General features: G+C 42.7%; 25 non-coding genes across 25 annotated transcripts; all 25 read left to right on the forward strand.

Annotated features, from left to right (window-relative positions):
- The first annotated feature begins 82 nt into the window (after window positions 1-82).
- On the forward strand, window positions 83-156 carry trnai-aau (transfer RNA isoleucine (anticodon AAU)). The gene has a single exon. It is a non-coding gene; the product is annotated as a tRNA-Ile (tRNA).
- A 1,120-nt stretch (window positions 157-1,276) lies between these two features.
- On the forward strand, window positions 1,277-1,350 carry trnai-aau (transfer RNA isoleucine (anticodon AAU)). Its single transcript has one exon. It is a non-coding gene; the product is annotated as a tRNA-Ile (tRNA).
- A 1,112-nt stretch (window positions 1,351-2,462) lies between these two features.
- trnai-aau (transfer RNA isoleucine (anticodon AAU)) lies at window positions 2,463-2,536 on the forward strand. Its single transcript has one exon. It is a non-coding gene; the product is annotated as a tRNA-Ile (tRNA).
- A 5,145-nt stretch (window positions 2,537-7,681) lies between these two features.
- Window positions 7,682-7,763, forward strand: trnas-aga (transfer RNA serine (anticodon AGA)). Its single transcript has one exon. It is a non-coding gene; the product is annotated as a tRNA-Ser (tRNA).
- A 456-nt stretch (window positions 7,764-8,219) lies between these two features.
- On the forward strand, window positions 8,220-8,301 carry trnas-aga (transfer RNA serine (anticodon AGA)). Its single transcript has one exon. It is a non-coding gene; the product is annotated as a tRNA-Ser (tRNA).
- Window positions 8,302-8,802: 501 nt separating this feature from the next.
- Window positions 8,803-8,884, forward strand: trnas-aga (transfer RNA serine (anticodon AGA)). Its single transcript has one exon. It is a non-coding gene; the product is annotated as a tRNA-Ser (tRNA).
- Window positions 8,885-9,374: 490 nt separating this feature from the next.
- Window positions 9,375-9,456, forward strand: trnas-aga (transfer RNA serine (anticodon AGA)). Its single transcript has one exon. It is a non-coding gene; the product is annotated as a tRNA-Ser (tRNA).
- Window positions 9,457-9,912: 456 nt separating this feature from the next.
- trnas-aga (transfer RNA serine (anticodon AGA)) lies at window positions 9,913-9,994 on the forward strand. Its single transcript has one exon. It is a non-coding gene; the product is annotated as a tRNA-Ser (tRNA).
- A 501-nt stretch (window positions 9,995-10,495) lies between these two features.
- Window positions 10,496-10,577, forward strand: trnas-aga (transfer RNA serine (anticodon AGA)). The gene has a single exon. It is a non-coding gene; the product is annotated as a tRNA-Ser (tRNA).
- Window positions 10,578-11,067: 490 nt separating this feature from the next.
- On the forward strand, window positions 11,068-11,149 carry trnas-uga (transfer RNA serine (anticodon UGA)). Its single transcript has one exon. It is a non-coding gene; the product is annotated as a tRNA-Ser (tRNA).
- A 501-nt stretch (window positions 11,150-11,650) lies between these two features.
- Window positions 11,651-11,732, forward strand: trnas-aga (transfer RNA serine (anticodon AGA)). The gene has a single exon. It is a non-coding gene; the product is annotated as a tRNA-Ser (tRNA).
- A 490-nt stretch (window positions 11,733-12,222) lies between these two features.
- On the forward strand, window positions 12,223-12,304 carry trnas-aga (transfer RNA serine (anticodon AGA)). Its single transcript has one exon. It is a non-coding gene; the product is annotated as a tRNA-Ser (tRNA).
- Window positions 12,305-12,760: 456 nt separating this feature from the next.
- Window positions 12,761-12,842, forward strand: trnas-aga (transfer RNA serine (anticodon AGA)). The gene has a single exon. It is a non-coding gene; the product is annotated as a tRNA-Ser (tRNA).
- Window positions 12,843-13,298: 456 nt separating this feature from the next.
- On the forward strand, window positions 13,299-13,380 carry trnas-aga (transfer RNA serine (anticodon AGA)). The gene has a single exon. It is a non-coding gene; the product is annotated as a tRNA-Ser (tRNA).
- A 501-nt stretch (window positions 13,381-13,881) lies between these two features.
- trnas-aga (transfer RNA serine (anticodon AGA)) lies at window positions 13,882-13,963 on the forward strand. Its single transcript has one exon. It is a non-coding gene; the product is annotated as a tRNA-Ser (tRNA).
- Window positions 13,964-14,453: 490 nt separating this feature from the next.
- Window positions 14,454-14,535, forward strand: trnas-aga (transfer RNA serine (anticodon AGA)). Its single transcript has one exon. It is a non-coding gene; the product is annotated as a tRNA-Ser (tRNA).
- Window positions 14,536-14,991: 456 nt separating this feature from the next.
- trnas-aga (transfer RNA serine (anticodon AGA)) lies at window positions 14,992-15,073 on the forward strand. The gene has a single exon. It is a non-coding gene; the product is annotated as a tRNA-Ser (tRNA).
- A 501-nt stretch (window positions 15,074-15,574) lies between these two features.
- On the forward strand, window positions 15,575-15,656 carry trnas-aga (transfer RNA serine (anticodon AGA)). The gene has a single exon. It is a non-coding gene; the product is annotated as a tRNA-Ser (tRNA).
- A 490-nt stretch (window positions 15,657-16,146) lies between these two features.
- Window positions 16,147-16,228, forward strand: trnas-aga (transfer RNA serine (anticodon AGA)). Its single transcript has one exon. It is a non-coding gene; the product is annotated as a tRNA-Ser (tRNA).
- A 456-nt stretch (window positions 16,229-16,684) lies between these two features.
- trnas-aga (transfer RNA serine (anticodon AGA)) lies at window positions 16,685-16,766 on the forward strand. The gene has a single exon. It is a non-coding gene; the product is annotated as a tRNA-Ser (tRNA).
- A 501-nt stretch (window positions 16,767-17,267) lies between these two features.
- trnas-aga (transfer RNA serine (anticodon AGA)) lies at window positions 17,268-17,349 on the forward strand. The gene has a single exon. It is a non-coding gene; the product is annotated as a tRNA-Ser (tRNA).
- A 501-nt stretch (window positions 17,350-17,850) lies between these two features.
- On the forward strand, window positions 17,851-17,932 carry trnas-aga (transfer RNA serine (anticodon AGA)). Its single transcript has one exon. It is a non-coding gene; the product is annotated as a tRNA-Ser (tRNA).
- Window positions 17,933-18,390: 458 nt separating this feature from the next.
- Window positions 18,391-18,472, forward strand: trnas-uga (transfer RNA serine (anticodon UGA)). Its single transcript has one exon. It is a non-coding gene; the product is annotated as a tRNA-Ser (tRNA).
- Window positions 18,473-18,962: 490 nt separating this feature from the next.
- trnas-aga (transfer RNA serine (anticodon AGA)) lies at window positions 18,963-19,044 on the forward strand. The gene has a single exon. It is a non-coding gene; the product is annotated as a tRNA-Ser (tRNA).
- A 456-nt stretch (window positions 19,045-19,500) lies between these two features.
- On the forward strand, window positions 19,501-19,582 carry trnas-uga (transfer RNA serine (anticodon UGA)). The gene has a single exon. It is a non-coding gene; the product is annotated as a tRNA-Ser (tRNA).
- Window positions 19,583-27,430: the final 7,848 nt, after the last annotated feature.

Below are 27,430 nucleotides of genomic sequence, written 5' to 3' on the forward strand. Positions count from 1 at the left end.
TTGTTTTTTTTACAACAACTGAAAGTCTTTCAACTCACCTACTAAAAAAAAAAAAAATTGGTCGTCAAATACCTCAAAAGTAGGCCGGTTAGCTCAGCTGGTCAGAGCGTGGTGCTAATAACGCCAAGGTCATGGGTTCAATCCCCATACTGGCCACATCTTCACAGACATCTGCAACAACAGCACTTGTTTAGGGCCTCTGCCAAAATCAGCCTTGAGTGGAAGTTGGTTTCAGTCTCATGCATTAGCAACCTCATTCTGTCACTCACAACTCTCAACAAAACACTCTTCCTTGCTCCATGTGCTCTTTTAAAGACTTATTCTTCAAATACTCTGTTCATTCTTTTATTTTCGCAGAGCTTCCAGTATCAGAGGTGTTTGAAATTTCAAACTTAGCTTGAGATTCCAAGTAAACACAAGAAACTTGTGTTAAAAAAGAAATGGACCAGTCTCACTGAATAATTACCTATAATCCCTCTATAGACCAGTGAGCAGTACTGACCAACATGCCATTAGGGTCATCAGGTGGGAACCTCCTTTCATCAGTGTGTCATCTAGTTTGGCCCACGACACCTCCAAGACGCAAGAAATTGATCACTGGCATCCCAGAGTTACTCCCCTAACGCCAGCCATCACTGCTCCTCACACCTCAACAACCATCTTTTCTTCCACAACCACAAGCTACCCCAGCCTCTCAACACCTGCAAGCCTGTCATAGCGGGGTGGGGATACAAACCCTGGTTCGAGTAGGGGGTAGAAATAGAAGAGGTAAAGATAAGTAGGACTGGGTTTCAAATCCTGGTTTGGGTAGGGGGTAATGAAAATATAGAGTGCGCCAGAGTCACTATCAAGGAGTTTTTCCCAGAGAAAAACTGAAAGGACTAAAAGTATAAAGATGAGTGTATTCAAACTCGTCTTTACGTTCAGAAAATTAAGTCACAGGATTTTAAATGGAAGGTTTAAAGCATTAGCACAAACACAAACAAAGTGCTTTGCGAGGTCTGTTCCATGTCAGAAATCTTCAAAAGGGCATGCAGTGTAAGTCTGAGTTGAGCTGATGTTACGCGATGAACTTGGGTATCCCATACGGCCTACGTTCAAGCTATACACAACGATGATAGACTTGAATGAGCGACTTCAATCCTTCTTAGTCATTACAGCAAATGATAAAATAATTGCATTGAAAGCAGTCATTTGTTTTTTTTACAACAACTGAAAGTCTTTCAACTCACCTACTAAAAAAAAAAAAAATTGGTCGTCAAATACCTCAAAAGTAGGCCGGTTAGCTCATCTGGTCAGAGCGTGGTGCTAATAACGCCAAGGTCATGGGTTCAATCCCCATACTGGCCACATCTTCACAGACATCTGCAACAACAGCACTTGTTTAGGGACTCTGCCAAAATCAGCCTTGAGAGGAAGTTGGTTTCAGTCTCATGCATTCGCAACTTCACTCACAACTCTCAACAAAAAACTCTTCCTTGCTCCATGTGCTCTGTTAAATACTTATTCTTCAAATACTCTGTTCATTCTTTTATTTTCGCAGAGCTTCCAGTATCAGAGGTGTTTGAAATTTCAAACTTAGCTTGAGATTCCAAGTAAACACAAGAAACTTGTGTTAAAAAAGAAATGGACCAGTCTCACTGAATAATTACCTATAATCCCTCTATAGACCAGTGAGCAGTACTGACCAACATGCCATTAGGGTCATCAGGTGGGAACCTCCTTTCATCAGTGTGTCATCTAGTTTGGCCCACGACACCTCCAAGACGCAAGAAATTGATCACTGGCATCCCAGAGTTACTCCCCTAACGCCAGCCATCACTGCTCCTCACACCTCAACAACCATCTTTTCTTCCACAACCACAAGCTACCCCAGCCTCTCAACACCTGCAAGCCTGTCATAGCGGGGTGGGGATACAAACCCTGGTTCGAGTAGGGGGTAGAAATAGAAGAGGTAAAGATAAGTAGGACTGGGTTTCAAATCCTGGTTTGGGTAGGGGGTAATGAAAATATAGAGTGCGCCAGAGTCACTATCAAGGAGTTTTTCCCAGAGAAAAACTGAAAGGACTAAAAGTATAAAGATGAGTGTATTCAAACTCGTCTTTACGTTCAGAAAATTAAGTCACAGGATTTTAAATGGAAGGTTTAAAGCATTAGCACAAACACAAACAAAGTGCTTTGCGAGGTCTGTTCCATGTCAGAAATCTTCAAAAGGGCATGCAGTGTAAGTCTGAGTTGAGCTGATGTTACGCGATGAACTTGGGTATCCCATACGGCCTACGTTCAAGCTATACACAACGATGATAGACTTGAATGAGCGACTTCAATCCTTCTTAGTCATTACAGCAAATGATAAAATAATTGCATTGAAAGCAGTCATTTGTTTTTTTTACAACAACTGAAAGTCTTTCAACTCACCTACTAAAAAAAAAAAAAATTGGTCGTCAAATACCTCAAAAGTAGGCCGGTTAGCTCAGCTGGTCAGAGCGTGGTGCTAATAACGCCAAGGTCATGGGTTCAATCCCCATACTGGCCACATCTTCACAGACATCTGTAACAACAGCACTTGTTTAGGGCCTCTGCCAAAATCAGCCTTGAGTGGAAGTTGGTTTCAGTCTCATGCATTAGCAACCTCATTCTGTCACTCACAACTCTCAACAAAACACTCTTCCTTGCTCCATGTGCTCTATTAAAGACTTATTCTTCAAATACTCTGTTCATTCTTTTATTTTCGCAGAGCTTCCAGTATCAGAGGTGTTTGAAATTTCAAACTTAGCTTGAGATTCCAAGTAAACACAAGAAACTTGTGTTAAAAAAGAAATGGACCAGTCTCACTGAATAATTCCCTATAATCCCTATATAGACCAGTGAGCAGTACTGACCAACATGCCATTGGGGTCATCAGGTGGGAACCTCCTTTCATCAGTGTGTCATCTAGTTTGGCCCACGACACCTCCAAGACGCAAGAAATTGATCACTGGCATCCCAGAGTTACTCCCCTAACGCCAGCCATCACTGCTCCTCACACCTCAACAACCATCTTTTCTTCCACAACCACAAGCTACCCCAGCCTCTCAACACCTGCAAGCCTGTCATAGCGGGGTGGGGATAAAAAACCTTGAATTAGCTACTTCAATCCTGCTTAGTCATTACAGCAAATGATAAAATAATTGCATTGAAAGCAGTCATTTGTTTTTTTAACAACAACTGAAAGTCCCAGGCTACCACAGGACACCACAAGGGATATGATTGTAAAACTTCTCCAAGTCTATAACACACATTTAGACTGGTTTGGAAAACTCCAAAGCAACCTTGTGTTTCTTAGCATCGCCGAGAGTTTAAGGCGATGGATTTGAAATCCATTGGGTTTTCCACGTGCAGGTTCGAGTCCTGCCAACAACGTTGATTCTCTTAACTCAGGGTTGCTGTTTGCCAAACTGACCTGTTGCCTTAAATGGTAAGAAATGGAGAACCGTCATTCCGATTGGTCTGTTCCTTAGCCTCTTTGATAATTGGGAAAATACAAATGCACATAGTATGTTCTCTGTCATTGTTCATTTAACAAAAACTCTAGTGTCTGTAAAACTACCTTAAATGCCTTGGGGCTTTCAATGGCGCCAGCTGAAAGGTTTATCATTTTGGTTGATGTCTAGAACTAAACTGTGCATTGCTTAACCCTGGTTCTTTTTGTTTTTCAGTCATTCTGTTGTAGACCATCTATTGGTCTACCAAAAGGCCAGAAAGTTGTCGTGGGCGAGAGATTAAGGCGATGGATAAGAAATGGAGAACCGTCATACCGAAAGCAGAACACATGCTCCTTTCTCGACTCCGAGGATATTACACAATTGGTCTGTTCCTTAGCTCCTTTGATAACTGGGAAAATACAAATGCACATAGTATGTTCTCTGTCATTGTTCATTTAACAAAAACTCTAGTGTCTGTAAAACTACCTTAAATGCCTTGGGGCTTTCAATGGCGCCAACTGAAAGGTGTATCGTTTTGGTTGATGTCTAGAACTAAACTGTGCATTGCTAAACACTGGTTCTTTTTTATTTTTCAGTCATTCTGTTGTAGACCATCTATTGGTCAACCAAATGGCCAGAAAGTTGTCGTGGCCGAGAGATTAAAGCGATGGATAAGAAATGGAGAACCGTCATACCGAAAGAAGAACACATGCTCCGTTCTCGACTCCTAGGATATTAAACAATTGGTCAGTTCCTTTGCCCCCTTGATAATTAGGAAAATACAAATGCACATAGTATGTTCTTTGTCATCGTTTAACAAAAATTCAGTGTCTATAGAAATCGTGTCATTGGCGCCCATTTCAATGGCGCCCATGCTGAAATGCCATGGAGGTAAATTGGTGAGTCGAGCTGCTCTCCAAGCTGGTGACTTGGGTTTGACTCATAAGCCATTGCACAGGACTTTGGTTAAGGCGATGTTTTTCAGTCATTCTGTCGTAGACTATCTGTTGCCGTATATGCTGTTATTCAATGGAAGTATAATTGCTTGTAGAAATAATATCTGTTGATGTATGCTTTTCTTTGAACCTTTTGATCTATGTCAGCAAGTTGTTGTAGAAGTTTTTGGATGTTTTTGGACTGCCTCAGAGGTCCTAACACTTCCGAACACATTCTGTCAGGTCCGAACACTTTCCTAACCAGGTCCGAACACTTTCCTAACGACATCAAAGAGTTCCTAACGAGGTCCGAACAAGGTCCGAAGAAGGTCCGAACACAGGTCCGAACACAGCCAAAAATGGGGCAAAAGGGACACGTGACGTGACGTTGGAGGGGGCGCGGTTAACGCTTGAGTGTCGGCCATATTTTCCTTCGCATACACTTGTGACAAGCACGGGAACAAGGTTTGTAAACTTGATTAATACTCATAAAAGTAACGCCATGTATAAGCCGAATGTTAAACCGTGGGACAACCAAAATTAAATTTAATCTTCCGTCCTCTCGGCACTTTATCCAAGTTGTATTTCAACTTCCTTGTAACGTAGCCATTTTGCCAATGGAAGTTCTGCCTGTAATAGCGTCGCTGTTCATACCGGCATTGTGTGGTGACGGTGGGGATGTTAGTGATATGACAGAATCAGAAGACAAATAGTAACTTATTTTTTTGTTTATTTGCCATATAAACTCTGCCGATTCCTCGGGGAAAGCCTTAAGATTTGAACTATCTTTTTTTGCATTTATTGTCCGTCAGTGCAATAGTAATTAATCGGCTATCTGTGGCGTTTTCTCCACTCTGGTAATGGAGCCTGGTTATGTGTTTGAGCAGAGCAGACAGATGTGTCCAGATGTATTAACCCTTGTTTTCTGGTCATATTTTTGTTACTCAAGCAATGTTTGTTGGTCTGGTGGACCCGCTGCATTTTTGGGGTTTTTAATTCAACACAATCAAACAATTTTATGTTAAAATACTCTACAGATGTTTACTTCATCCCAATTTCAAGCAATATAAACAACAAAGTTTTTTGGTATAACTATCATGTATTATTCATTTACAACTTTTTTAGAACTTTGAACATTTACAAAACATAAGTAAGATCTCAATCTCAGCTTGGCTGCTGACCACTTGGTCCTGGGGCCTGCTGCTGTCTAGCTGTGGTTCATTCTCATTTAGGAGATAGCTGATGATTAATGTCATCCTCTTCTAAAAGTCACTGTCAGACTCTGAATTTGATCTTCATATTCTGAAACCTCCTCCCCCACATTGTCATCAAATGTGTCTGTCTTGACCAAAATCAATTTCAAGGCCTTGTGTGTGATGAATCTTTTGGTTGTTGCGGAGAATCGGTTGTATTAGTAGTTATCACTGGGAAAGCTATATTTATTGCCCCCACCCCCCAAAAAAAAAAGAGGAATATGATAACAGGTGCAAGTGCGTGAATGTCGGTTTGACACACGCACATGTGTATAATTACAACAAACAGTTTGAAAGTAGTGTTTGTTTTACAGATCACCAAGAAGCTGGCTGACGCTATTGGGGACAGTGCTGCATGGATGACAAACATCGGCAACGAGTTTGGCCAGGTTCTGAACTCTGTTCTGACGACGGGTGAAGGTGCAGGGTTGGAAAAGTTGTGCCATGGCATCGTCACTCGATACAAGAATGCGGGCCAAGCTGAACCTGAGGTCATCTATGTTGACCGGGACTGCTGCAGCCAGTCAGGTGGGTAAAAATGATAAAATTCTTTATCAAATATACGTTTGAAAAACTGTGTGCCACACACACACACACTGTTACCACTCCACTTGTGGGAGGAGTGGTACTGGCAATTGGGCAGCGGCTGACTTTGTTTTTCACAGGTGTGTCTTCAGTGGTCAAACTCTTCCACACATGGAGGTCTGCAGTGCGCTTGGACAGCTTCCATTTCATGCGGCGTTTTAACTGCGGCGTTAAATTTACGTTAAGTGTCTGTCTGTCTGTCTGTCTGTTCGCAGATGATTGCTCGTCTGTTACTGTGTGATTATTGTTACAATGTTAATAAAGTTTGATCATTTTACTTGAACCAAGAACAGCCTTCACATTTTTATTTAATTTCCCTTTGCAAAACAGGACGACAGTGAGTGTGAGTGACATCCATTTAATGCAATTGTCAAAAGTGAAGCCGGAATTACTTGGAGAATTATTTTACATTTATTAATAAAACCCAACACTCTTTGTCTCAACCAAAGATTTTTTAAAAATACTTTCTTTGCTCAATTTGGAATTTGTTTCATTCACTTGTGTTGCACAAATAGTGATACAGATAGATAGCTAGTCTCTCAAATAATTGAGTGTACCAAAAAAAGAGGGGAAAAATGATGGGAGACTTATTTACATTTACAGTTATACACATTTTGTGTGCTGCCCCCTACAGTAGGCTTTAGTAACGTCCAAAGCACTGTGGTATGTTGGGGTGTTGCCACAATACAGGTTCGAATCCCACAAGAAACATGAAAATTAAACGGATGATAAACCTTGCAATAAGTGCAGAGGTGTGTGTAAACAATGTTGAGAAGATAAGAGAATAGAGAAAAGTGGATATAGTGTACGTTTTCCTCCTTTTTTCTCCTTTTCTTTTTCTCTCTTCCCCCCCCCTCCTTCCTCTTTTTTTCCATTTCCCCCCTTTCGGGCAGTCCCTTTTGCCCCATTTTTGGCCGAGAGGTTAAGGCGATGGATTAGAAATCCATTGGGGTTTCCCTGCGCATGTTCGAATCCTGCCAACAACGTTGATTCTCTTAACTAAGGGTTGCTGTTTGCCGAACTGACCTGTTGCCATGAATGGTAAGAAATGGAGAACCGTCATACCGATTGGTCTGTTCCTTAGCCCCTTTGATAATTGGGAAAATACAAATGCACATAGTATGTTCTCTGTCATTGTTCATTTAACAAAAACTCTAGTGTCTGTAAAACTACCTTAAATGCCTTGGGGCTTTCAATGGCGCCCACTGAAAGGTGTATCGTTTTGGTTGAGGTCTGGAACTAAACTGTGCATTGCTAAACCCTGGTTCTTTTTGTTTTTCAGTCATTCTGTTGTAGACCATCTATTGGTCTACCAAATGGCCAGAAAGTTGTCGTGGCCGAGAGTTTAAGGCGATGGATAAGAAATGGAGAACCGTCATACCGAAAGAATAATAATATCTGTTGACGTATGCTTTTCTTTGAACCTTTTGATCTATGTCAGCAAGTTGTTGTGGCCGAGAGGTTAAGGCGATGGATTAGAAATCCATTGGGGTTTCCCCGCGCAGGTTCGAATCCTGCCAACAACGTTGATTCTCTTAACTAAGGGTTGCTGTTTGCCGAACTGACCTGTTGCCATGAATGGTAAGAAATGGAGAACCGTCATACCGATTGGTCTGCTCGTTAGCCCCTTTGATAATTGGGAAAATACAAATGCACATAGTATGTTCTCTGTCATTGTTCATTTAACAAAAACTCTAGTGTCTGTAAAACTACCTTAAATGCCTTGGGGCTTTCAATGGCGCCCACTGAAAGGTGTATCGTTTTGGTTGAGGTCTGGAACTAAACTGCATTGCTAAACCTTGGTTCTTTTTGCTTTTTAGTCATTCTGTTGTAGACCATCTATTGGTCTACCAAAAGGCCAGAAAGTTGTCGTGGCCGAGAGATTAAGGCGATGGATAAGAAATGGAGAACCGTCATACCGAAAGAATAATAATATCTGTTGACATATGCTTTTCTTTGAACCTTTTGATCTATTTCAGCAAGTTGTTGTGGCCGAGAGGTTAAGGCGATGGATTAGAAATCCATTGGGGTTTCCCCGCGCATGTTCGAATCCTGCCAACAACGTTGATTCTCTTAACTAAGGGTTGCTGTTTGCCGAACTGACCTGTTTCCTTAAATGGTAAGTAATAGAGAACCGTCATACCGAAAGCAGAACACATGCTCCTTTCTTGACTCCGAGGATATTACACAATTGGTCTGTTCCTTAGCCCCTTTGATAATTGAGAAAATACAAATGCACATAGTATGTTCCTTGTCATTGTTCATTTAACAAAAACTCTAGTGTCTGTAAAACTACCTTAAATGCCTTGGGGGTTTCAATGGCGCCCACTGAAAGGTGTATCGTTTTGGTTGAGGTCTGGAACTAAACTGCATTGCTAAACCTTGGATCTTTTTGTATTTTAGTCATTCTGTTGTAGACCATCTATTGGTCTACCAAAAGGCCAGAAAGTTGTCGTGGCCGAGAGTTTAAGGCGATGGATAAGAAATGGAGAACCGTCATACCGAAAGAATAATAATATCTGTTGACGTATGCTTTTCTTTGAACCTTTTGATCTATGTCAGCAAGTTGTTGTGGCCGAGAGGTTAAGGCGATGGATTAGAAATCCATTGGGGTTTCCCCGCGCAGGTTCCAGTCCTGCCAACAACGTTGATTCTCTTAACTAAGGGTTCCTTTTTGCCGAACTGACCTGTTTCCTTAAATGGTAATTAATGGAGAACCGTCATACCGAAAGCAGAACACATGCTCCTTTCTCGACTCCTAGGATATTAAACAATTGGTCAGTTCCTTTGCCCCCTTGATAATTAGGAAAATACAAATGCACATAGTATGTTCTCTGTCATCGTTTAACAAAAATTCAGTGTCTATAGAAATCGTGTCATTGGCGCCCATTTCAATGGCGCCCATGCTGAAATGCCATGGAGGTAAATTGGTGAGTCGAGCTGCTCTCCAAGCTGGTGACTTGGGTTTGACTCCCAAGCCATTGCACAGGACTTTGGTTAAGGCTATGTTTTTCAGTCATTCTGTCGTAGACTATCTGTTGCCATATATGCTGTTATTCAATGGAGGTATAATTGCTTGTAGAAATAATATCTGTTGACGTATGCTTTACTTTGAACCTTTTGATCTATGTCAGCAAGTTGTTGTGGCCGAGAGGTTAAGGCGATGGATTAGAAATCCATTGGGGTTTCCCCGCGCATGTTCGAATCCTGCCAACAATGTTGATTCTCTTAACTAAGGGTTGCTGTTTGCCGAACTGACCTGTTGCCGTGAATGGTAAGAAATGGAGAACCGTCATACCGATTGGTCTGTTCGTTAGCCCCTTTGATAATTGGGAAAATACAAATGCACATAGTATGTTCTCTGTCATTGTTCATTTAACAAAAACTCTAGTGTCTGTAAAACTACCTTAAATGCCTTGGGGCTTTCAATGGCGCCCACTGAAAGGTGTATCGTTTTGGTTGAGGTCTGGAACTAAACTGCATTGCTAAACCTTGGTTCTTTTTGCTTTTTAGTCATTCTGTTGTAGACCATCTATTGGTCTACCAAAAGGCCAGAAAGTTGTCGTGGCCGAGAGATTAAGGCGATGGATAAGAAATGGAGAACCGTCATACCGAAAGAATAATAATATCTGTTGACGTATGCTTTTCTTTGAACCTTTTGATCTATTTCAGCAAGTTGTTGTGGCCGAGAGGTTAAGGCGATGGATTAGAAATCCATTGGGGTTTCCCCGCGCATGTTCGAATCCTGCCAACAACGTTGATTCTCTTAACTAAGGGTTGCTGTTTGCCGAACTGACCTGTTTCCTTAAATGGTAAGTAATAGAGAACCGTCATACCGAAAGCAGAACACATGCTCCTTTCTTGACTCCGAGGATATTACACAATTGGTCTGTTCCTTAGCCCCTTTGATAATTGAGAAAATACAAATGCACATAGTATGTTCCTTGTCATTGTTCATTTAACAAAAACTCTAGTGTCTGTAAAACTACCTTAAATGCCTTGGGGGTTTCAATGGCGCCCACTGAAAGGTGTATCGTTTTGGTTGAGGTCTGGAACTAAACTGCATTGCTAAACCTTGGATCTTTTTGTATTTTAGTCATTCTGTTGTAGACCATCTATTGGTCTACCAAAAGGCCAGAAAGTTGTCGTGGCCGAGAGTTTAAGGCGATGGATAAGAAATGGAGAACCGTCATACCGAAAGAATAATAATATCTGTTGACGTATGCTTTTCTTTGAACCTTTTGATCTATGTCAGCAAGTTGTTGTGGCCGAGAGGTTAAGGCGATGGATTAGAAATCCATTGGGGTTTCCCCGCGCAGGTTCCAGTCCTGCCAACAACGTTGATTCTCTTAACTAAGGGTTCCTTTTTGCCGAACTGACCTGTTTCCTTAAATGGTAATTAATGGAGAACCGTCATACCGAAAGCAGAACACATGCTCCTTTCTCGACTCCTAGGATATTAAACAATTGGTCAGTTCCTTTGCCCCCTTGATAATTAGGAAAATACAAATGCACATAGTATGTTCTCTGTCATCGTTTAACAAAAATTCAGTGTCTATAGAAATCGTGTCATTGGCGCCCATTTCAATGGCGCCCATGCTGAAATGCCATGGAGGTAAATTGGTGAGTCGAGCTGCTCTCCAAGCTGGTGACTTGGGTTTGACTCCCAAGCCATTGCACAGGACTTTGGTTAAGGCTATGTTTTTCAGTCATTCTGTCGTAGACTATCTGTTGCCATATATGCTGTTATTCAATGGAGGTATAATTGCTTGTAGAAATAATATCTGTTGACGTATGCTTTACTTTGAACCTTTTGATCTATGTCAGCAAGTTGTTGTGGCCGAGAGGTTAAGGCGATGGATTTGAAATCCATTGGGGTTTCTCCGCGCAGGTTCGAATCCTGCCAACAACGTTGATTCTCTTAACTAAGGGTTCCTTTTTGCCGAACTGACCTGTTTCCTTAAATTGTAATTAATGGAGAACCGTCATACCGAAAGCAGAACACATGCTCCTTTCTTGACTCCGAGGATATTACACAATTGGTCTGTTCCTTAGCCCCTTTGATAATTGAGAAAATACAAATGCACATAGTATGTTCCTTGTCATTGTTCATTTAACAAAAACTCTAGTGTCTGTAAAACTACCTTAAATGCCTTGGGGGTTTCAATGGCGCCCACTGAAAGGTGTATCGTTTTGGTTGAGGTCTGGAACTAAACTGCATTGCTAAACCTTGGATCTTTTTGTATTTTAGTCATTCTGTTGTAGACCATCTATTGGTCTACCAAAAGGCCAGAAAGTTGTCGTGGCCGAGAGATTAAGGCGATGGATAAGAAATGGAGAACCGTCATACCGAAAGAATAATAATATCTGTTGACGTATGCTTTTCTTTGAACCTTTTGATCTATGTCAGCAAGTTGTTGTGGCTGAGAGGTTAAGGCGATGGATTAGAAATCCATTGGGGTTTCCCCGCGCAGGTTCGAATCCTGCCAACAACGTTGATTCTCTTAACTCAGGGTTGCTGTTTGCCAAACTGACCTGTTTCCTTAAATGGTAAGTAATGGAGAACCGTCATACCGAAAGCAGAACACATGCTCCTTTCTCGACTCCTAGGATATTAAACAATTGGTCAGTTCCTTTGCCCCCTTGATAATTAGGAAAATACAAATGCACATAGTATGTTCTCTGTCATCGTTTAACAAAAATTCAGTGTCTATAGAAATCGTGTCATTGGCGCCCATTTCAATGGTGCCCATGCTGAAATGCCATGGAGGTAAATTGGTGAGTCGAGCTGCTCTCCAAGCTGGTGACTTGGGTTTGACTCCCAAGCCATTGCACAGGACTTTGGTTAAGGCTATGTTTTTCAGTCATTCTGTCGTAGACTATCTGTTGCCATATATGCTGTTATTCAATGGAGGTATAATTGCTTGTAGAAATAATATCTGTTGACGTATGCTTTTCTTTGAACCTTTTGATCTATGTCAGCAAGTTGTTGTGGCCGAGAGGTTAAGGCGATGGATTAGAAATCCATTGGGGTTTCCCCGCGCATGTTCGAATCCTGCCAACAACGTTGATTCTCTTAACTAAGGGTTGCTGTTTGCCGAACTGACCTGTTGCCATGAATGGTAAGAAATGGAGAACCGTCATACCGATTGGTCTGTTCCTTAGCCCCTTTGATAATTGGGAAAATACAAATGCACATAGTATGTTCTCTGTCATTGTTCATTTAACAAAAACTCTAGTGTCTGTAAAACTACCTTAAATGCCTTGGGGCTTTCAATGGCGCCCACTGAAAGGTGTATCGTTTTGGTTGAGGTCTGGAACTAAACTGCATTGCTAAACCTTGGTTCTTTTTGCTTTTTAGTCATTCTGTTGTAGACCATCTATTGGTCAACCAAAAGGCCAGAAAGTTGTCGTGGCCGAGATTTTAAGGCGATGGATAAGAAATGGAGAACCGTCATACCGAAAGAATAATAATATCTGTTGACGTAGGCTTTTCTTTGAACCTTTTGATCTATGTCAGCAAGTTGTTGTGGCCGAGAGGTTAAGGCGATGGATTAGAAATCCATTGGGGTTTCCCCGCGCAGGTTCGAATCCTGCCAACAACGTTGATTCTCTTAACTAAGGGTTGCTGTTTGCCGAACTGACCTGTTGCCATGAATGGTAAGAAATGGAGAACCGTCATACCGATTGGTCTGTTCGTTAGCCCCTTTGATAATTGGGAAAATACAAATGCACATAGTATGTTCTCTGTCATTGTTCATTTAACAAAAACTCTAGTGTCTGTAAAACTACCTTAAATGCCTTGGGGCTTTCAATGGCGCCCACTGAAAGGTGTATCGTTTTGGTTGAGGTCTGGAACTAAACTGCATTGCTAAACCTTGGTTCTTTTTGCTTTTTAGTCATTCTGTTGTAGACCATCTATTGGTCTACCAAAAGGCCAGAAAGTTGTCGTGGCCGAGAGATTAAGGCGATGGATAAGAAATGGAGAACCGTCATACCGAAAGAATAATAATATCTGTTGACATATGCTTTTCTTTGAACCTTTTGATCTATTTCAGCAAGTTGTTGTGGCCGAGAGGTTAAGGCGATGGATTAGAAATCCATTGGGGTTTCCCCGCGCATGTTCGAATCCTGCCAACAACGTTGATTCTCTTAACTAAGGGTTGCTGTTTGCCGAACTGACCTGTTTCCTTAAATGGTAAGTAATAGAGAACCGTCATACCGAAAGCAGAACACATGCTCCTTTCTTGACTCCGATGATATTACACAATTGGTCTGTTCCTTAGCCCCTTTGATAATTGAGAAAATACAAATGCACATAGTATGTTCCTTGTCATTGTTCATTTAACAAAAACTCTAGTGTCTGTAAAACTACCTTAAATGCCTTGGGGGTTTCAATGGCGCCCACTGAAAGGTGTATCGTTTTGGTTGAGGTCTGGAACTAAACTGCATTGCTAAACCTTGGATCTTTTTGTATTTTAGTCATTCTGTTGTAGACCATCTATTGGTCTACCAAAAGGCCAGAAAGTTGTCGTGGCCGAGAGTTTAAGGCGATGGATAAGAAATGGAGAACCGTCATACCGAAAGAATAATAATATCTGTTGACGTATGCTTTTCTTTGAACCTTTTGATCTATGTCAGCAAGTTGTTGTGGCCGAGAGGTTAAGGCGATGGATTAGAAATCCATTGGGGTTTCCCCGCGCAGGTTCCAGTCCTGCCAACAACGTTGATTCTCTTAACTAAGGGTTCCTTTTTGCCGAACTGACCTGTTTCCTTAAATGGTAATTAATGGAGAACCGTCATACCGAAAGCAGAACACATGCTCCTTTCTCGACTCCTAGGATATTAAACAATTGGTCAGTTCCTTTGCCCCCTTGATAATTAGGAAAATACAAATGCACATAGTATGTTCTCTGTCATCGTTTAACAAAAATTCAGTGTCTATAGAAATCGTGTCATTGGCGCCCATTTCAATGGCGCCCATGCTGAAATGCCATGGAGGTAAATTGGTGAGTCGAGCTGCTCTCCAAGCTGGTGACTTGGGTTTGACTCCCAAGCCATTGCACAGGACTTTGGTTAAGGCTATGTTTTTCAGTCATTCTGTCGTAGACTATCTGTTGCCATATATGCTGTTATTCAATGGAGGTATAATTGCTTGTAGAAATAATATCTGTTGACGTATGCTTTACTTTGAACCTTTTGATCTATGTCAGCAAGTTGTTGTGGCCGAGAGGTTAAGGCGATGGATTAGAAATCCATTGGGGTTTCCCCGCGCATGTTCGAATCCTGCCAACAATGTTGATTCTCTTAACTAAGGGTTGCTGTTTGCCGAACTGACCTGTTGCCGTGAATGGTAAGAAATGGAGAACCGTCATACCGATTGGTCTGTTCGTTAGCCCCTTTGATAATTGGGAAAATACAAATGCACATAGTATGTTCTCTGTCATTGTTCATTTAACAAAAACTCTAGTGTCTGTAAAACTACCTTAAATGCCTTGGGGCTTTCAATGGCGCCCACTGAAAGGTGTATCGTTTTGGTTGAGGTCTGGAACTAAACTGCATTGCTAAACCTTGGTTCTTTTTGCTTTTTAGTCATTCTGTTGTAGACCATCTATTGGTCTACCAAAAGGCCAGAAAGTTGTCGTGGCCGAGAGATTAAGGCGATGGATAAGAAATGGAGAACCGTCATACCGAAAGAATAATAATATCTGTTGACATATGCTTTTCTTTGAACCTTTTGATCTATTTCAGCAAGTTGTTGTGGCCGAGAGGTTAAGGCGATGGATTAGAAATCCATTGGGGTTTCCCCGCGCATGTTCGAATCCTGCCAACAACGTTGATTCTCTTAACTAAGGGTTGCTGTTTGCCGAACTGACCTGTTTCCTTAAATGGTAAGTAATAGAGAACCGTCATACCGAAAGCAGAACACATGCTCCTTTCTTGACTCCGATGATATTACACAATTGGTCTGTTCCTTAGCCCCTTTGATAATTGAGAAAATACAAATGCACATAGTATGTTCCTTGTCATTGTTCATTTAACAAAAACTCTAGTGTCTGTAAAACTACCTTAAATGCCTTGGGGGTTTCAATGGCGCCCACTGAAAGGTGTATCGTTTTGGTTGAGGTCTGGAACTAAACTGCATTGCTAAACCTTGGATCTTTTTGTATTTTAGTCATTCTGTTGTAGACCATCTATTGGTCTACCAAAAGGCCAGAAAGTTGTCGTGGCCGAGAGTTTAAGGCGATGGATAAGAAATGGAGAACCGTCATACCGAAAGAATAATAATATCTGTTGACGTATGCTTTTCTTTGAACCTTTTGATCTATGTCAGCAAGTTGTTGTGGCCGAGAGGTTAAGGCGATGGATTAGAAATCCATTGGGGTTTCCCCGCGCAGGTTCCAGTCCTGCCAACAACGTTGATTCTCTTAACTAAGGGTTCCTTTTTGCCGAACTGACCTGTTTCCTTAAATGGTAATTAATGGAGAACCGTCATACCGAAAGCAGAACACATGCTCCTTTCTCGACTCCTAGGATATTAAACAATTGGTCAGTTCCTTTGCCCCCTTGATAATTAGGAAAATACAAATGCACATAGTATGTTCTCTGTCATCGTTTAACAAAAATTCAGTGTCTATAGAAATCGTGTCATTGGCGCCCATTTCAATGGCGCCCATGCTGAAATGCCATGGAGGTAAATTGGTGAGTCGAGCTGCTCTCCAAGCTGGTGACTTGGGTTTGACTCCCAAGCCATTGCACAGGACTTTGGTTAAGGCTATGTTTTTCAGTCATTCTGTCGTAGACTATCTGTTGCCATATATGCTGTTATTCAATGGAGGTATAATTGCTTGTAGAAATAATATCTGTTGACGTATGCTTTTCTTTGAACCTTTTGATCTATGTCAGCAAGTTGTTGTGGCCGAGAGGTTAAGGCGATGGATTAGAAATCCATTGGGGTTTCCCCGCGCATGTTCGAATCCTGCCAACAACGTTGATTCTCTTAACTAAGGGTTGCTGTTTGCCGAACTGACCTGTTGCCATGAATGGTAAGAAATGGAGAACCGTCATACCGATTGGTCTGTTCCTTAGCCCCTTTGATAATTGGGAAAATACAAATGCACATAGTACGTTCTCTGTCATTGTTCATTTAACAAAAACTCTAGTGTCTGTAAAACTACCTTAAATGCCTTGGGGCTTTCAATGGCGCCCACTGAAAGGTGTATCGTTTTGGTTGAGGTCTGGAACTAAACTGCATTGCTAAACCTTGGTTCTTTTTGCTTTTTAGTCATTCTGTTGTAGACCATCTATTGGTCAACCAAAAGGCCAGAAAGTTGTCGTGGCCGAGAGATTAAGGCGATGGATAAGAAATGGAGAACCGTCATACCGAAAGAATAATAATATCTGTTGACGTATGCTTTTCTTTGAACCTTTTGATCTATGTCAGCAAGTTGTTGTGGCTGAGAGGTTAAGGCGATGGATTAGAAATCCATTGGGGTTTCCCCGCGCAGGTTCCAGTCCTGCCAACAACGTTGATTCTCTTAACTAAGGGTTCCTTTTTGCCGAACTGACCTGTTTCCTTAAATGGTAATTAATGGAGAACCGTCATACCGAAAGCAGAACACATGCTCCTTTCTTGACTCCGAGGATATTACACAATTGGTCTGTTCCTTAGCCCCTTTGATAATTGAGAAAATACAAATGCACATAGTATGTTCCTTGTCATTGTTCATTTAACAAAAACTCTAGTGTCTGTAAAACTACCTTAAATGCCTTGGGGGTTTCAATGGCGCCCACTGAAAGGTGTATCGTTTTGGTTGAGGTCTGGAACTAAACTGCATTGCTAAACCTTGGATCTTTTTGTATTTTAGTCATTCTGTTGTAGACCATCTATTGGTCTACCAAAAGGCCAGAAAGTTGTCGTGGCCGAGAGATTAAGGCGATGGATAAGAAATGGAGAACCGTCATACCGAAAGAATAATAATATCTGTTGACGTATGCTTTTCTTTGAACCTTTTGATCTATGTCAGCAAGTTGTTGTGGCCGAGAGGTTAAGGCGATGGATTAGAAATCCATTGGGGTTTCCCCGCGCAGGTTCGAATCCTGCCAACAACGTTGATTCTCTTAACTAAGGGTTGCTGTTTGCCGAACTGACCTGTTTCCTTAAATGCTAAGTAATAGAGAACCGTCATACCGAAAGCAGAACACATGCTCCTTTCTCGACTCCGAGGATATTACACAATTGGTCTGTTCCTTAGCCCCTTTGATAATTGGGAAAATACAAATGCACATAGTATGTTCTCTGTCATTGTTCATTTAACAAAAACTCTAGTGTCTGTAAAACTACCTTAAATGCCTTGGGGCTTTCAATGGCGCCCACTGAAAGGTGTATCGTTTTGGTTGAGGTCTGGAACTAAACTGCATTGCTAAACCTTGGTTCTTTTTGCTTTTTAGTCATTCTGTTGTAGACCATCTATTGGTCTACCAAAAGGCCAGAAAGTTGTCGTGGCCGAGAGATTAAGGCGATAGATAAGAAATGGAGAACCGTCATACCGAAAGAATAATAATATCTGTTGACGTATGCTTTTCTTTGAACCTTTTCATCTATTTCAGCAAGTTGTTGTGGCCGAGAGGTTAAGGCGATGGATTAGAAATCCATTGGGGTTTCCCCGCGCATGTTCGAATCCTGCCAACAACGTTGATTCTCTTAACTAAGGGTTGCTGTTTGCCGAACTGACCTGTTGCCATGAATGGTAAGAAATGGAGAACCGTCATACCGATTGGTCTGTTCCTTAGCCCCTTTGATAATTGGGAAAATACAAATGCACATAGTATGTTCTCTGTCATTGTTCATTTAACAAAAACTCTAGTGTCTGTAAAACTACCTTAAATGCCTTGGGGCTTTCAATGGCGCCCACTGAAAGGTGTATCGTTTTGGTTGAGGTCTGGAACTAAACTGTGCATTGCTAAACCCTGGTTCTTTTTGTTTTTCAGTCATTCTGTTGTAGACCATCTATTGGTCTACCAAAAGGCCAGAAAGTTGTCGTGGACGAGAGATTAAGGCGATGGATAAGAAATGGAGAACCGTCATACCGAAAGAATAATAATATCTGTTGACGTAGGCTTTTCTTTGAAACTTTTGATCTATGTCAGCAAGTTGTTGTGGCCGAGAGGTTAAGGCGATGGATTTGAAATCCATTGGGGTTTCCCCGCGCAGGTTCGAATCCTGCCAACAACGTTGATTCTCTTAACTCAGGGTTGCTGTTTGCCGAACTGACCTGTTTCCTTAAATGGTAAGTAATGGAGAACAGTCATACCGAAAGCAGAACACATGCTCCTTTCTCGACTCCGAGGATATTACACAATTGGTCTGTTCCTTAGCCCCCTTGATAATTAGGAAAATACAAATGCACATAGTATGTTCTCTGTCATCGTTTAACAAAAATTCAGTGTCTATAGAAATCGTGTCATTGGCGCCCATTTCAATGGCGCCCATGCTGAAATGCCATGGAGGTAAATTGGTGAGTCGAGCTGCTCTCCAAGCTGGTGACTTGGGTTTGACTCCCAAGCCATTGCACAGGACTTTGGTTAAGGCGATGTTTTTCAGTCATTCTGTCGTAGACTATCTGTTGCCATATATGCTGTTATTCAATGGAGGTATAATTGCTTGTAGAAATAATATCTGTTGACGTATGCTTTTCTTTGAACCTTTTGATCTATGTCAGCAAGTTGTTGTGGCCGAGAGGTTAAGGCGATGGATTAGAAATCCATTGGGGTTTCCCCGCGCATGTTCAAATCCTGCCAACAACGTTGATTCTCTTAACTAAGGGTTGCTGTTTGCCGAACTGACCTGTTGCCATGAATGGTAAGAAATGGAGAACCGTCATACCGATTGGTCTGTTCCTTAGCCCCTTTGATAATTGGGAAAATACAAATGCACATAGTATGTTCTCTGTCATTGTTCATTTAACAAAAACTCTAGTGTCTGTAAAACTACCTTAAATGCCTTGGGGCTTTCAATGGCGCCCACTGAAAGGTGTATCGTTTTGGTTGAGGTCTGGAACTAAACTGCATTGCTAAACCTTGGTTCTTTTTGCTTTTTAGTCATTCTGTTGTAGACCATCTATTGGTCTACCAAAAGGCCAGAAAGTTGTCGTGGCCGAGAGATTAAGGCGATAGATAAGAAATGGAGAACCGTCATACCGAAAGAATAATAATATCTGTTGACGTATGCTTTTCTTTGAACCTTTTGATCTATTTCAGCAAGTTGTTGTGGCCGAGAGGTTAAGGCGATGGATTTGAAATCCATTGGGGTTTCTCCGCGCAGGTTCGAATCCTGCCAACAACGTTGATTCTCTTAACTAAGGGTTCCTTTTTGCCGAACTGACCTGTTTCCTTAAATGGTAAGTAATGGAGAACCGTCATACCAAAAGCAGAACACATGCTCCTTTCTCGACTCCGAGGATATTACACAATTGGTCTGTTCCTTAGCCCCTTTGATAATTGGGAAAATACAAATGCACACAGTATGTTCTCTGTCATTGTTCATTTAACAAAAACTCTAGTGTCTGTAAAACTACCTTAAATGCCTTGGGGCTTTCAATGGCGCCCACTGAAAGGTGTATCGTTTTAGTTGAGGTCTGGAACTAAACTGTGCATTGCTAAACCTTTGTTCTTTTTGTTTTCCAGTCATTCTGTTGTAGACCATCTGTTGGTCTACCAAAAGGCCAGAAAGTTGTCGTGGCCGAGAGATTAAGGCGATGGATAAGAAATGGAGAACCGTCATACCGAAAGAAGAACACATGCTCCTTTCTCGACTCCTAGGATATTAAACAATTGGTCAGTTCCTTTGCCCCCTTGATAATTAGGAAAATACAAATGCACATAGTATGTTCTCTGTCATCGTTTAACAAAAATTCAGTGTCTATAGAAATCGTGTCATTGGCGCCCATTTCAATGGCGCCCATGCTGAAATGCCATGGAGGTAAATTGGTGAGTCGAGCTGCTCTCCAAGCTGGTGACTTGGGTTTGACTCCCAAGCCATTGCACAGGACTTTGGTTAAGGCGATGTTTTTCAGTCATTCTGTCGTAGACTATCTGTTGCCATATATGCTGTTATTCAATGGAGGTATAATTGCTTGTAGAAATAATATCTGTTGACGTATGCTTTTCTTTGAACCTTTTGATCTATGTCAGCAAGTTGTTGTGGCAAGAGAGGTTAAGGCCGAGAGGTTAAGGCGATGGATTAGAAAACCCTGGTTCTTTTTGTTTTTCAGTCATTCTGTTGTAGACCATCTATTGGTCTACCAAAAGGCCAGAAAGTTGTCGTGGCCGAGAGATTAAGGCGATGGATAAGAAATGGAGAACCGTCATACCGAAAGAATAATAATATCTGTTGACGTATGCTTTTCTTTGAACCTTTTGATCTATGTCAGCAAGTTGTTGTGGCCGTACCCGCCGGTTTTTGGACTGCCTCAGAGGTCCTAACACTTCCGAACACATTCTGTCAGGTCCGAACAAGGTCCGAACACTTTCCTAACGACATCAAAGAGGTCCGAACAAGGTCCGAACAAGGTCCGAACAAGGTCCGAACACAGGTCCGAACACAGCCAAAAATGGGGCAAAAGGGACACGTGACGTGACGTCGGAGGGGGCGCGGTTAACGCTTTTGAGTGTCGGCCATATTTTTCTTCGCATACACTTGTGACAAGCACGGGAACAAGGTTTGTAAACTTGATTAATACTCATAAAAGTAACGCCATGTATAAGCCGAATGTTAAACCGTGGGACAAACAATATGCAATTTAATCTTCCGTCCTCTCGGCACTTTATCCAAGTTGTATTTCAACTTCCTTGTAACGTAGCCATTTTGCCAATGGAAGTTCTGCCTGTAATAGCGTCGCTGTTCATACCAGCATTGTGTGGCGACGGTGGGGATGTTAGTGATATGACAGAATCAGAAGACAAATAGTAACTTATTTTTTTGTTTATTTGCCGTATAAACTATGCCGATTCCTCGGGGAAAGCCTTAAGATGTTAACTATTCTTTTTGCATTTATTGTCCGTCAGTGCAATAGTAATTCGTCGGCTATCTGTGGCGTTTTCTCCACTCTGGTAACGGAGCCTGGTTATGTGTTTGAGCAGAGCAGACAGATGTGTCCAGATGTATTAACCCTTGTGTTCTGGTCATATTTTTGTTACTCAGGCAATGTTTGTTGCTCTGGTGGACCCGCTGCATTTTTGGGGTTTTTCATTAAACACAATCAAACAATTTTATGTTAAAATACTTTACAGATATTTACTTCATCCCAATTACAATTAATATAAACAACATACATGATTAACATGTAATATGATCACATTTATGTATTAAAGTGCAATTCGTTTTTTTCAGTAAATTGTGATTAAAAAATAAAAAGGATGGAAAACATTCAAGAAATGTGCAAATGAAGCAAGGTTTTTTGGTATAACTATCATGTATTATTCATTTGAACTTTTTTAGAACTTTGAACATTTACAAAACATAAGTAAGATCTCAATCTCAGCTCGGCTGCTGACCACTTGGTCCTGGGGCCTGCTGCTGTCTAGCTGTGGTTCATTCTCGTTTAGGATATAGCTGATGATTAATGTCATCCTCTTCTAAAAGTCACTGTCAGACTCTGAATTTGATCTTCATATTCTGAAACCTCTGTCTTGACCAAAATCAATTTCAAGGCCTTGTGTGCAATGAAGCTTTTGGTTGTTGCAGAGAATCGGTTGTATTAGTAGTTATCACTGGGAAAGCTATATTTATTGCCCCCCCCCCCCCCCCCCCCCCCCCTTCAAAAAAAAAAGAGGAGGGGAAAAAAAGAGGGAAAATGAAAAATGTGCGGGAATATGATAACAGGTGCAGGTGCAGGTGCGTGAATGTCGGTTTGACACACGCACAGCCACGCACACGTGCGCTCACACACATACACACACACTATCAGCTGGCCAAGAGAGGAGGAGGACAGAGTTTAGGGACACAGGGCCTACAAGTTCCACACATTTATTAGACCTAGGTCCGATATAATATAAAAAAATAATTGTCATCACTGTGATCACAATTGTCATCACACGTTTTGATTTTTTTATCACAAGAAAAAGTCTTTCTTGTGATAAAAAAATCAAAACGTCCCACAGACCCAAACCACACACAATTAAACATGCTTAATTGTGCCAAGTTTAAGTTTTACATCTGTCTGTGTGTGTAATAATAGTAATGATGATAATAATAATAACTTCATTCATATATAATATTTTAAAACATACATTTACAAAGTATTTCAACAACAATAAAACAGTAATGCAAAACATAACTAGATATATATATACATAAATTATGTACCTACCTACATACATACATACCTGTATAATCTCCGCTCTGTCTGTCTGTCTGTACGCACACATAGCCTGGCTTGACATTAACCTGTTTTATATTTAATGTTTGTAGATGACCAAGACAGGAAAACCGGACACATACTGGAAGGACATCTGTACAAAATATGCCCAGGGCCAGTACCATTTCTCCACTGGCAAACGACCAGGGGCCAAGAAATGGAAAAAGGCCTTGGAGCAAATAGATGCTTGCCCCCTGCAGAGCCACACAAAGGATCTGTTTGGGAGAAGGCTTCGGTGCTCCTGTGGGTTTCATAAGGTAGGTGAAATTATTTATTAAGTCATGATGATTCACTGTAGCATGTGCATTCATTTATTGAACAATATATATCTGCACAATTAGAGAAAACTACTAGTGTTCTTAGTGTGTTCTTAGTTGCATGTAGCATGGCCCTCTTTTTGTACCCCCCCCCCCCCCCCCCCCCCCCAGCCAGCAGATCTGTCATCAGGCGCTGGCTCTAGTGAGGCAGGAGCAGTTGAGATGGAGGCAGGGCAAGTCCGAGTCTGCGCGGAGTTAGGCAGAGGAGGCATGGAGACAGGGAAAGGAGACACGGAGGCAGGGGGAGGAGACAACACAGAGGCAGGGAGAGGAGACACGCAGGCAGGGGGTATTGGAGACAACACAGAGGCAGGGAGAGGAGACGCAGTGGCAGGACCATCAGTGGCAGGACCATCAGTGGCAGGACCATCAGTGGCAGGACCATCAGTGGCAAGACAGGGAGTGCAGTGTTACAAGTGCAACGAGTTTGTGGAAGGAGAAAAATTCTCTGAACACCTGTCTGACCACCATACAGAGGAGATGTGTGACACCTGTGGGGCCAAGGTGCAGGGTACTGTTGGTCTTTTGAACCATATACAAGCGGTTCACTATTCAGCATTAATCTCACCGCAAAAGCCAACTCTATTACCACCTAAGCAAGTGCCATCTCTGCTCCCCCCTTCAAGTAGCTCTGCAACACCACACCACACTGCAACTCCACTGAGACCAACTTTTGCTAATTGGAAAGGTTTTCTTCCTGAACAATTTCGTAAGGTTATCCAGGAAGCAGATCAGGTGTGGATTGCAAAATGCCTATATGAGCCCACAGGCCAGCTGAAAAGGAACATAAAAGCATGTTGGTTTCACCCACCACTGGAGCCCAAACCATCTCCTCCTGAGCCTGGGTGGTACTACCGGCAGAGGATGTTCATCTGGGCACCAATGAGGATGTGGGGGATTCCACTTAAATGCCCACAATGTTCCCGAAAAATGAACAGCTCTGGGATTTACAGAAAGGTCAGAGAGGTGATTGATGTGGACAGCCGCTACTACCTAGTGGGAGGGGACTATCCACGTTGCAGCAAGTGCTCTCAGCCTGTCTGCCCATGGAGCCAGGATATGCTCTCCCAGCTGGATGTGGCACACAGGAGCCTGTTCCCTGCTGTCCTCACAACACAGCTGGCTCTGGACCGGAAATGCATGACTTTCCTGAAGCCGAGGACCAGTGGTAACAGTTCCTCCTACCTCCAGTCTGCGATAGAGGAAGCGCACAGCGAGGAGTGGGCACGTCAGACCATCCGCTACCTCTCAGACTGTGAGCGCCATACGAAGATGGCTACCTTCGTCCCCTCCGCAGCTGTCCATAGTCCTCCACCACCCTTCAGGCCCCTTCCACTTGCCCGATGGTTTGAGACAGTCCACTCCAACGACATCCTCAGCCATCTGGATGAGATGAAGGGAGTGATCACCTCTACCTATGGTAGAATTCTTAAGATGGGTTCAACAAAGAAGGTTAGGGTTTCAACAGTAAAAAAATATGGAAAATAGAACGTGTATAATTACAACAAACAGTTTGAAAGTAGTGTTTGTTTTACAGATCACCAAGAAGCTGGCTGGCGCTATTGGGGACAGCGCTGCATGGATGACAAACATCGGCAACGAGTTTGGCCAGGTTCTGAACTCTGTTCTGACAACGGGTGAAGGTGCAGGGTTGGAGGAGTTGTGCCATGGCATCGTCACTCGATATAAGAATGCGGGCCAAGCTGAACCTGAGGTCATCTATGTTGACCGGGACTGCTGCAGCCAGTCAGGTGGGTAAAAATTATAAAATTCTTTATCAAATATACGTTTGAAAAACGCCACGCACACACACTGTTACCACTCCACTTGTGGGAGGAGTGGTACTGGCAATTGGGCAGCGGCTGACTTTGTTTTTCACAGGTGTGTCTTCAGTGGTGAAACTCTTCCACCCATGGAAGTCTGCAGTGCGCTTGGACAGCTTCCATTTTATGCGACGTTTTAACTGCGGCCTCACTACAGAACACCACCCTCTGTATGGCATCTTTTGCACCAAGCTTTCCTTCTGTCTCTTCGAATGGGACCAGGAGGATGTGCATCGCCTGAAGGAGGCCAAGAGAGCAGAGTGGAAGAGCAGCCACAGTGGACATGCTCCCACCGAGGAACAGCTCATGGCCACCATCAGCCCAGGGGAACTGAAGAGGCACTGCAGGAGAAGGACGCGTGGAGTGGAAGAAATGAGGAGCATGATTTCAGGGCTGCTGGAATCAGTGTGGGAGCTGACAGACACCACAGGGCTGCATCTGGTGAACCATGAAAGCATGCGCCACGTTTGGGAGGTGCAGCAGAAGCACCTGGAGTGCCTCCAAGACCCTGCAGGTGTTGCTCTGTACACAAAGGTGGGGACTCTCCAGAAGGGCGGCAAAGAGCTGGACATCCTTAGGTGTGGTAGAGGATCCTCCTCCCTGGAGAGTTTTCACCGACACCAGTGTGCTTTCATTCCAGGTACATTCACATCTGTATTGTGCCTTTTTTTTATGTTCTTTTCTATTTATGACAGAGAATGTGTTGTAATTATTCGAAATGACACAATTATCACTGTCGGGTATTCATGTGTCTTCACTTTACAATAATGGTTGAGTATTTTGTTTCTTAGGCTGGCGGTGCAATGCAGTGCACATGCAGATGTACATGCTGGAGGGCGCATCAAGGTGGAACATGGGCCGGGCCAAGGAGGCAGTAGCTGTGGAGGGGGCCTCAACCCTCCGAACCTTTGATGTCCGGTTGATGTCTCACCTCAACAACATGAGCCAGCGGGTCCATGGTTGTGCTCTGGTTCCCGAGTTCACCCCACCCGGGAAACCTACTGGTAAGAAAGATCTCAGAGCAACACTGGTAGACCAGATTATTACATCCTCTCCTGTTTTTCTTAAGATTGTGCTATACATGTAGGAGATAGATGTGTGTATGTAGGTCCGTTCTTGATCTTTGTATTTATACTGGTTACAGGGGAGCGCATTGCTGTGGAGTATCTATTGGCCCAGACCAACAGAGGTGACCTGCTTGCTCCACAGCAGATGCCTGAAATCCCCTCCCAGGTGCTTGAGGAGGACGAGGATGAGCCAGATGCCACAGTAAACATGCCAGGTGATCTTGGGTCTGGTGATCCCTGGGATGAGGGTGAGCCTGACGCTGCTCTCTGCCAGTCAGCTGAGCTTGGGGCTGGTGATCCCAATCCTTCAAGTCCTGTGGAAGACCAGGTGTTGTCGGAGGGTGACACTGAACCCGGACCCCTCAACACAGAGGTCAATAACACTTTCTGTAACACCTTACTCAAAAACACAATATTTAACCGAAGAAAATCTGGTTAGATTTTAATAAGATAAATCAATTTAAAATCAGCATTGCTGACATAATTAGAAACAAGAGTGTACATTTATTTGCTTGTTTTTTTTTCTTTTTATCACTTTTCAGACCAGCCAATGTGACTCCAGAGGTGTTGTGGGATGGGAGGCAGTTGATGCACTGGCAGCCTACCTAGTTGGTTTGAACCGGACAATCACTGCCTTGTCAGCCAAGGAGGAGGCAGACATAGTGCACCTGTACACTGCTCTCCATGCCATGGACAAGGCGCCTTCAAGGTACAAATAGTAATTATTTTGTACACCATGATTAAACGCAGATTCCATGGAATGAATAAAGCATATGGAGGTCTCTTTCACAGTTTAGGTACACGCAGAAGGCTAAAAAGAAAGGATGCGCATCAGGAGGACCATGGAGAGCATCCAGGAAGCCGAGTGGCTCTGCTCCTGGACAGCAGGCGGCAGAGAGGTGTTTGAGCACAATTTGCTCTCATTTTGGTTCAATACAAGTCATTGAATTAGACAGCACTCATCATTGTGACAAGTATTTATTAAGTGTAAATTATTTTATTGCAGTCCCTGTTCTTTATGACTTTACATCCTTGTTCACAGTCCAGTTCATATCATCTTTCTCTCCCACAGACTATACATGACTCATGGCCAAGCAGCCCAGGACCCTGAAGCACACAGGGTCAGTGAGTGTGTTTGTCTCAGACTCTTTAAAGAATTTGAGCAAGCACGCAACCGGCCACGGGACGCAAAGGGGAAAACAATGCCCATCGCTCAGTCCATTGTTAGTGCCTACAGCCATGTCAAACAGCTGCTGGAGGACAGCAGGGTTGTCCTGGGTCAGACCAACTTGGTTTTGGTGCCAGTTAATAACACCACTGTCTCTCTATGGTGTGTGCTATTTCGTTTACCTTTCCCATACAATCAAGATAAACACTATATAAAGATTTCACCTCAAGAAAAACCGCCAACTGCATGCTTGTATATGGTATAACCTTAGGGGGATATGCTCACATGTTTAAAATAATGAATGTTTGTCTTGTAGGCTGCTTAGGAGGGATAAAAGGAAGGACAGGGACATGCTGCTGCAAGGCACTTCACTTCCTAAACATGTGCACCTGGCCAAGGA

Source organism: Leuresthes tenuis, unplaced genomic scaffold (assembly GCF_036924035.1).
Source record: "Leuresthes tenuis unplaced genomic scaffold, fLeuTen1.0.hap1 SCAF_9, whole genome shotgun sequence".
Taxonomy (NCBI): domain Eukaryota; kingdom Metazoa; phylum Chordata; class Actinopteri; order Atheriniformes; family Atherinopsidae; genus Leuresthes; species Leuresthes tenuis.